The sequence below is a fragment of the Leiobunum rupestre genome, chromosome 3 (genome assembly GCF_980474605.1).
Source record: "Leiobunum rupestre chromosome 3, qqLeiRupe1.1.hap1, whole genome shotgun sequence".
In the NCBI taxonomy this organism is placed as follows: domain Eukaryota; kingdom Metazoa; phylum Arthropoda; class Arachnida; order Opiliones; family Sclerosomatidae; genus Leiobunum; species Leiobunum rupestre.
The window spans coordinates 18,097,909-18,108,385 of NC_143386.1; positions in this window are offsets into that span (position 1 = coordinate 18,097,909).

Below are 10,477 nucleotides of genomic sequence, written 5' to 3' on the forward strand. Positions count from 1 at the left end.
AACTTTCGACAGCTAATTTAATTGTAGGCTCAAAGTTATATTTTAAATGGTCTAGTGATGTTCCGGCCACCTTGCCAAATATTCCATGTAATATACTAATAGGGCCTACGAAGGTCCGTAAAGACGGTAAATTAAATTTTTGCCTAAAGCCTACGGAAGGGTTAAATCAGCCGTGTGATTAACACGGTTGAAGGGATATTGTCCTTAACGAAAGGGTGATAGCATGAATATATTTAACAATGAATATACAACGGGAATAGCGTCGGCTGGTAGTACCTAGAATTAGGGTTGGAGCTTATCTAGTGACGGCATTAGTCACGTGTCCGGAAATATCAAACGATAGAAGATCGTGATTTTCAGAGTTTGAAGAAGCAGTGACAAGGTTTAAGGTTACCGGGCCTACTGTTTTTACTTCTAGATTATCGAAAACGCCACACGCGGTTGTTAAAATTGCTTTTAACAATTGTATATCACTTACCGCGACTTCTGACATGTTTCAATACGACATTTTTGAAATACATTCATCTGTTAAACTTCATAAATCCCGAAACATAATTATAGCCCGTCGAAGCTAATTCCCGAACAAATAATACCGTCTGCTATGACCTATCGAGGACTTAAAAAACGTCATTTCGTAGTATCTCCTGATTGGAGCTTAAAACATGTAAATCGCGTCACTCGGCTCATAAGCTACCGCCCTTTTCAAAGCGACATCTTACTAGAGCCATCTTATACAGTTGTATATTCATGGTGATAGAGATATGGTTCTTAATGATGAAAGTGGTCGCGAAAGCGCTCCTTTTCGTAAATATTCATCTTTGGTTGCAATTATGCTATAGTGTACAGGGATATAGTAATTTTTTTTAAATTTAACTTTAATATTCCAGATATACTTAACACATCAGGAGGATTGTGTGAACTTAAATGGGCGTGACACTTGTTATTTACTCTGATACTGAGTAATCACCCGTTGAAACAGCGGCGCCACAATAGGGTTTAACCCATGGGAAACTGGGCTTTCACATCTTTTTAAACTAGTATCTCTGAGTATACCCTGACAACGTTCCCCAAGGTGCTTTGATCGAAGGCCTTCTTTGTCTACAGATAGCACAAGAAAACTAAATAACCCACTTTGTAGTTGCACATTAGAAATTATAATGTGCTCTTAGCCTCAATTTAAAAATTGTAATTATTCAAAACGTGTCGAATATTTATCATTAAAAATAAACTATCTTTATAAATCTTTCAATACATTTTCTTCCACTAACAAAGTAAATGTAGCTTTTTATAGACCAAAATTTATTGTTTTTTTAAAAGCATATGCATTTTGCGAAATATGTGTTTTGGCATGTTTTAGAAAATTGCATTGTATACTTAGTATAAAATCAACTATTTCTAAAAAGAAGTTTTTTAAGTGTTCGAATTATTATGTCCCCGACTGTACCTAAATTTGCGAAAAGCAAATATCTGGGCGATTGACAATCCGGGAGCCGTGTGCTACACTGTCGTTACTTATTTGAAGACTATTTCATGCATTTTACTCCTCAAAATTTGTGTGTATTAAACGTTAGAGATAAGGGAGTGTGTATACCGATAAGGGGCCCCTACGGGCGGGGGAAACGGGGGTGAAACGGGCCCCTGTGGGGTAAGCATTTCCCCCTTTCCCCACATTTTGCGTACATTTTCGGCAGGTCAAAAGGTTAGCTGATTTATGAGGTCAATAGGTTAGATGATTTACGATGTTATACCACCTCATAAAACCTGGGTCAATAGGTCATCTGCCCCTATTCGGCAGGCGGTGTGGACTGACACGATGTTATGCAAACAGCCGTCAAAACCCATCCGTCATAGTGAATGTCGGGCCTAGGGCACAATTCGAGTTGGTTTTCGCCTATAAACACTTTCGGGCCCCTAAGAGTTGTAAAAGGGTACCGTTAAATAGTGTCCGTCAAAACCTATCCGTCATAGTGAATGTCAGGCCTAGGGCACAATTCGAGTTGGTTGGTTTCCGCCGACAAACACTTTTCCCCCATTATTTTCGAACACTTTAGGGCCCCTAAGGGTACCGTAAAATAGCGGGCGGTCATCGGTAAAAGTGTTTTGGAAAAAAAGAGCAGAGTGTATACAAATTATACGGTCTTATTTATATATTTTTCGAGTACAGGCTGTATAATACGATTTACATTGAAAATACGTCTTTGGAAATGTATTTTATTTATATCATGGTAATTACGTCGATCTTCGTAGGGTATATACCGAAGTTCACTCAAAGGGTTGAAACGAACCATCTGAAATTAGCGTTTTTACGAGCATTTTCATTAAATGTTCTACCTCGAGGCGTTTGATGGTAAGAGTTACGATTACGTCGAAGCCGGGTCCATCGGGGGTGGTTGTGGGTCCGCCGGAGATGTATTTTTCGGATGGCGGGATATCTTGACCCTCCAAAGCGGCGGGTGACGGACAGTTGGGATAAAATTTGTCGTGTTCCGCTTGGGGTACGTCGCCGGTTTCCCAACTGCCTAACTGTCCGTGGCAGAGGTAGCATTCGGCTATGCCGTCCGAGTCTACAGCGAAAAGTCCGGCGTGGGCCAAGTCCTCTTTGTTCACGTGTACGTTGTCCCATTGCTTGAACGTTTCTAGCCGACCGGTTACGGTGTTGAGATCCTCATGACTAGCCATCCCGATTCTCTTTGAGCTACGGAATAATATTTCTGGGTCTAAACCCCAAAATGACGTAATCTATAAAAATGAGGTAATCTATAAAAATTACGTAATTTAAAAATGACTCACTAAAGATGACGTAATCTACACCATGAAACGTAAAGATTACGTAGATGCGTTGTGGTTTTCATAAGCCAGCCGCTATGGGAAAGAGGAAGATGTCTTCGCTTAGGGTACCAAAGAAATGCTGGATATGCTCGGAAATATACCGGTCCGTGAGAGGTTTCAAACAACATTTAATGACTCATTTATCGTGTAATACAATGAAAGAAGATTCGGATCTGGCATGTGATTGTGATGCGAGTGAATCGCTCCATTACACGGAGGCCGAGGAAATGTCAGATGATAAAATTATCGATTATCTTAACGAACTTATTGGGGCATGTAAAAAGCGCGGTGCCACAATGGAATCAACCGAGTCAACTACAGCTAACCTGCCAGCCGAATTAAAAATGCCGACTGAAAAGGAAATGGCTGCTCTGATTTATTTTCAAGAATATTGTAAAACTAATCAAAGTCATAATATTAAAACCGCTGTAAAGAAAATGTGAATAAACGTTTTTATATTGAATACATTGTTATTTTTAAAGGTGACCGTATAAAGTAACACTTAATATTTTGAAAATTCTAAAATACGTTTATAATATTTTTCCAACGTGGGCGAATGAATGGACACAATGAACTATTAATTACGTAATCTAAAAAATGACGCGCTGACATGATGTTATGCAAACAGCCAGTAGCTATAAACCCGAGTAATTGGCCTACTTACCTATAGGCCAATGGGTCTCTCATTATTTCTCAACCACTTGTCAAAAACCTATCCGTCTTAGGGAATGCCCCCCCTACGGCATCGGTCAAACACTTTTCTCCACGTGCGAGTGGTGTTAAGTAATAAATCCAAATAGTTCAATGGGTCGAGCCTTTTGTGTTTTCGCCGACAAACACTTGCCCCGTGTAACATTATTTTCAAACACTTTTACGATGCGCAAAGCTATCCGTCTTACGGAACATCGGCCCTAAGGGGTAAAGGGTAGCTAGAGAATGGCCCTTACCTCCCCTCCCCTAGCGCGTAAAATAGACACAGCGGGTGTGCCCCCTTGCTAGCTAAAAGTATCGTTTGGGTAAAAAAGAGCCTAGTGTATTATAAAAACGGTTTATTTTTCTACGACATTCTATGATTTGTAGAGACCATGGCGAATAAATTGAAAAAATGGCCCCCAACTTTTGACATCAGGTGTGGATTCTTAGCGCTAAAAGGGTTATAACAAACGAGTGTTCCCACCAAAAAATTTTTTTTTGCGCGTAGAATTTTATGGAGGCCCATAAACTAGTAGCGGGAATGGAACCTCTTAACTATTTCAGTTTAAACTACGAGGTATTCTCATAGATTTTTGTTTTTACACCCCAAATGGCCCCTACGTATGGGGGAGCCCGTCAAAGTGTGTATGGGGGGGGGTCCTTTTGGGTATAAAAACCCAGGGATTTGGTCCCTAAGACATCACAACTCTGTTCTTTTTTGTATCCAACCAAGTCCACTAGAAATCCATCTCCGCTGTTCTCGGATGAGGACGTAGCCATGTAAGTTTTTATCAATTTTTATATTTTTAGCTTGGTGATCTATTCGAAAATTAAATGGTAACCCTGTATGCGTAACAATTTCAATATGCAAGATACTCGAGAATAGTCTATATTTAAAGTTAAAATGCGAAAACTACATTTGTAGTGTTCAATTTAAAAGAAAATTACTTCAGCTTTTAAATAAGATTTTTTTTGTATCTACCCTATATCATTTACATATTATTTTTTTTATTCTAATTTAACAATCACTTTAAAAACTTAGCACGTCTGAATAGCTGTGTAGAGTACTATTAACAGAGATAAATATTTCTGGGGTCAGTTAAAGTGATGATTCGAGCGAAAAATTTGCATATGTTAAAGTTATTGGATTGAAGGAAACTTCAGTGTTTTCAGAGTGATAATTAAGGGAAGTTGCCTTACAATATAGTTGAAAATTATCTTTTTAAGTCTGTGTCCACCCATTGATTATGTTAGGAAGTGAAAAAATTTCATTTAGCAAGCTTTTCTGAAATTTCGGTATCCACCCTGTATCATTTAAAAGCTCAACCATTGTTTTTATCAAGTTAATTTCAAACATATCTTAAAACAAGCTTCCTTAAATCTGACTAGCTTTGTAGGGTAATAATAAAATAGCTAAATATTTTTTGGGTTTAATAATTGTGCTTCTTAGTGAAAATTTTGCATATATTACAGTATTAGGTTGGGTAATTATTTTTTTCACCTGCTACCATTCTCAACGGGTGAACATAGAATAACAAAGATAATTTTCCACTATATTTAAAGCCAACTTTCCTTACATTTCACTATGAAAACACTGAAGCTTCTTTCAATGCGATAACTTTATTACATGCAATTTGTTCCACCCGAGAATTACATTTATTGAATCGAAAAAAAAAATATGTAACCCCCTTAGAATTAACCAACACAGGTATTCAGAAGAGATGGTGTTCAATTAAAAAAAAATTACGTTTGTTTTGGATCCACCCCTATATCAGTTTATAAAACCTGAAATTATTATTTTTTTTAATTATAATTTAAACATCACTTTAAAAACCTTATGCAAGTCAGAATAGTTGTGTAGAGTACTAATAACGTAGATAAATATTTATTGGTTCAGTTATGTGTAGGGAAGCTTGTTTGAAGATAAGTTTAAAAATAATTTGGAAAAAAAACTTGAGCTTTTTAAATATATGATACAGGGTGGATACCAAAATTTCAAAATAAAATTTAATAAAAAGCTTGCTAAATGAAATTTTTTCACTTCCTAACAAATTCAATAGGTGAACACAGACTTAAAAAGATAATTTTCAACTATAGTTAACGGTAACTTCCCTTAAATTTCACCTTGAAAACACTAAAGTTTCATGCAATCCAATAACTTGGACGTTTGAAGATTTTTCACTCAGAATCATCACATTAAATGTGATCCACTCTGTATCGTAAATTTAAAAGCTCAAGCAATTTTTTTTTCAAATTCATTTTTAACTTATCTTAAAACAAGCTTCCCTATGTCTGACTAGCTCTGTAGGTTAATAATAAAATAGCTAAATATTTTTTGGATTCAATAATTTTGATTCTGAGTGAAATATTTGCATATATTACAGTATTAGTTGAAAAAATTTCATTTATGTCCATTTTAAAATTTTTTGTTGTATCGCATTATAAAATTTTTTGCCGCGTAAAAGAAAAATAATTTTTGTAATATATCATCTTATAAAATGTTTTGTAAAAAAATAAATATTTTTATTATCTTATAAATCAGACTCGTTATTTCTCCTTGCTCGCGTCATTTTTGTTTTTAGATTACGTAATTAATAGTTCATTGGGTCCATAATAACGTAGAAAATGTTTTGGGTTCATTTGACCTGATGAAAACTTTTCATATGGTAAAGTTACTGGACTGATGGAAGCTTCAGTGCGAAGTCTTAATTACATGTTCGAAGTTTTTTTTTTAAAAACCAGTTTATTTCTAGAAATGAAAAGGACATGTTTTATCGAGGCAAACTTTTTCCATGTGAATGGAGAAATGATAATTAAAGAGTTAGCTATTTACGATACGGAAACGGAGAAGCATAACGTCTGGACCTTTAAACCACCATATCCATATTCCAGTCTTACGGAAGAAGATAAATGGCAGTGTAGATGGTTGTATTGGAACATTTGCGATTTCCGTTGGGACGACGGACGGGAAGACTACAACAGCCTAGGAGACATCGCAAATTATATAAAAGAACAAGGGTTCACGTTTTTTTTGTAAAGGTTTAGTAAAGGCCAAAGTTTTATCGGATTTCATAGGAGTTAACGTCAAGAACGTCGAGGATTTAGACTGTCCTAAATTATCTACCATTCTTTGTATAAGTGCTCCTAAACATTGTCATTTTCACCGTGACCCTAATAATTATGCCGTTGTTAAATCTCACAAAATCGCTGTGTGGTACCGAAAAATCGTGTGTAAGAAAATATAAGTCGTTTTAATATTATTTTTGTTTCATCACATTGGTTTTACGTTATGTCTGTTTTCTAAAATTACGTTTCTTAAATAGCGTAACGTATTAAAGTTGAATAAAGAGTTTTTCATTTTATTTTAATTTTAGTGTTCTTATAATATCTTTCTGACTATATGTGTATTGTTTAACTTCTTTCATTTTTAAAAATGTAATTGCTGGATTTAAATAAAGCGTGAAAATTATTAGTTTCGAAATTATATTTACAAATCTTATCCAATCTAAAGTCCATCGTTCGGGTATTAGTAAGTATTTCATACAAACTAACTTAATTAAGTATTTTTAGAAGTGAAGAGAAACACATTGTGAAAACCCAAATGAAAAGAAACTTTAAACGGTTTTAAAATTCATAATATATCTATTTAAAAAATCCAACGTTTCGGAGGAACTGTTCCTCCTCCTTTCATCCCAGCATGTTTCCCCTTTTATCATGGTTTCTCTCCAAAAAATAGCCCCAAAATCTTAAATCAGTAGGTCTCGATCCTATTTATCACCCACCATCCCAAATTGTCAGCTTTATTATGTAATAACAAAGAACCAACTGCCCTCCTCGACAAGGCCATCATTTATAAAATCTCCCGTGATTGTGGTGATTAATACATGGGGGCAATGCCGTAGCCCATTTCATCAAAGGCTTAAAGAGCCCCAAAAATATAAACAACCCGTCCAATAATTCTCCCCCTTAGCGAACACCTTCGTGTTTTTGGGGGCCATAATGCTAGGTGGGACTCAATAGACATACTAGCTCGACCCAAAATTATATAAAACTCATTTTAAAGTACGCGAATCCATCGAAATTTAAAAAAATAAATCTGCGCAATGTTTAAACCGTGACGATGGTTCCCTTTAACGTAGCCACGTTTTCTCCACTTTTTAAAACGTGTTTATGGTCCTCACCCTCACACACACACACACACAACAAACCAATTCATCCTCTCGCAGAATCCACCCATTCGGACAATAGTCGCCTCGAGCGCGAACGAAGATATCGAGGCCCGTTGCTCATATAACACGTCGACGGGGTCGACTCGCCTTTGAGAAAAAAGCTCGCGGCTAAAGAACAGTAGCCCCCCCTATATGTATGCATAAATATTTTTTCATCCCAAAGTTTTACCATCGTACTGTCAGACTTTTAAAAATCCCTGAAGGAGGAGGAACAGTTCCTCCGAAACGATCGATTTTTTAAATAAATATATTATGAATTTTAAAAACGGTTAAAGTATCTTTTCACTAAGTATTTTTAAATATTTGAATATCGGAATTGTATTTTGCCGCGTTAAAAGTAGAGTTTAGATGTATAGTCTTTTAAGAAATACTCGTGATATGGGTTCAAGTGGCAAGCATATTTAAGTACTACAATGATATTAAAATAAAGTTTAAAAATATTTCAATTCTACGTTACTTTAACAACGAATATTCTATGATGTCAAAACACTCAAATCCATGTTTTAAATTCAAATTAACCGCGCAAAACACTTAAATCTATGTTTTCATTTGATTTTTAAATTAACCGCGACGCGCGCCCAGACCCCACGCCCCAGACCGCGTCCCCCCAGGGGAAATCAGCGCACGCGCGCAAGACGGCGAGGTGGGGAGGGCTTCGTATATCAACATATTGTGTTCAGGCCAACTGTGATTTTCGCAACTTACATTATACAGAGATGCTAATATATTAGTGGTATATAAACTGTGTATAATATTTTAGTTCACAGGGCGTCGGTTAACGCATTACAGTTACATTAACATCTCTGCAAAATATCGCGCTACTCATTCAATCAATCAGCTAAAGCACATATCGTGATGACTACATGTAAGTCGTTCCGGCTTCGTAGGTATGTCTCATAAATAAATAAATCTAACCGTCATATTAACATTTGTAATTACACATATTGTACTTTCATTACTTGAAACTTCAGATTAGTTAGATTGTATCGCTAATTAATCCACTGAATATTTTAGTATCCCGTTTTTGTGAATAATTCCAAGCCGAGTTAGTTTTGTTTGAAGTTACGAGCAGACCTGTTTCAATAAAGTATTAAAACGGAATTTTTTTTTGTGTGACAGAGAAAAGATTCGTTCATACCAAAAAAAAGGTAACGTCGTCCATCGTAAGTTAATGCGAACTTGTCGTATTGTCGAAAACGTATACCGTTAAATTGTTAAAGCTCTTAAAGGTTGGTTTCCGCTAGGGCAAAAAGGACATACCGGCGACGTCGACGCAAATACTTCCCGGAGCTCATCGGTTTTCCCCTTTCGATAATAACTCGTGGAGGTTTACGATAATAATAGGTAATGACTAAAGTAGCTAAACGCTAATAGTAAGTTTTGACTAACGTAGTTTAATGATAATAGTAAGTAATGACTAAACGCAAAATTTAACAATGGTTAATTTAAACTAGTAAATAGTAAGTAATATACTATAGAGACAGATACTTCATGGTTTAAAATAAACTTTTATTAAAAATAATATTGGGGAAGCTTTTTCGAGCCCACTCGTTCCTTTTCAACCCAGATAGAAATGGCTAAAAAATCCAAATACAAACAGATAGAACGCGTAAAAAGTCATAACCTGAGCGGTGCGCGTAATCGGATAATACATAAATATAAATTACTTGATCAAAACGTTTTACGAATAATTTTGAGAGCTTTATCTATTGAATAAAAGTTAACCATCCCCAACCTCAAAGGTGGAATCGCGCTTAGATAGAAGACCCGATATGTTCGCGAATTCCGACAACGACCATAATTGCAAACTATGTTTTTTATATTTTTTATTTCTTTCTTTTATTTTGTTTAATTATATATATTTAAAATTGAAGCTGAAACTAATTTTAAAATGACTTTGGTTTCCCATAAGACATGCTGAACACATATCAGTCGACTATAGCTATCTCAACAAGCTATACAGATGTTTCAACTCCCACAGTTAACGTAACTTCAAGGCGGCGCGCGTGCGCTGATTTCCCCTGGGGGGACGCGGTCTGGGGCGCGGTCTCGGCGCGCGTCGCGGTTAATTTAAAAATCAAATGAAAACATAGATTTAAGTGTTTTGCGCGGTTAATTTGAATTTGAAACATGGATTTGAGTGTTTTGACGTCATAGAATATTCGTTGTTAAAGTAACGTAGAATGGAAATATTTTTAAACTTTATTTTAATATCATTGTAGTACTTAAATATGCTTGCCACTTGAACCCATATCACGAGTATTTCTTAAAACGACTATACATCTAAACTCTACTTTTAACGCGGCAAAATACAATTCCGATATTCAAATATTTAAAAATACTTAGTGAAAAGATACTTTAACCGTTTTTAAAATTCATAATATATTTATTTAAAAAATCGATCGTTTCGGAGAAAATGTTCCTCCTTCTTCAGGGATTTTTAAAAGTCTGACAGTACGATGGTAAAACTTTGGGACGAAAAAATATTTATGCATACATATAGTGGGGGCTATTGTTCTTTAGCCGCGAGCTTTTTTTTCTCAAAGGCGAGTCGACCCCGTCGACGTGTTATATGAGCAACGGGCCTCGATATCTTCGTTCGCGCTCGAGGCTACTATTGTCCGAATGGGTGGATTCTGCGAGAGGATGAATTGGTTTGTTGTGTGTGTGTGTGTGTGAGGGTGAGGACCATAAACACGTTTTAAAAAGTGGAGAAAACGTGGCTA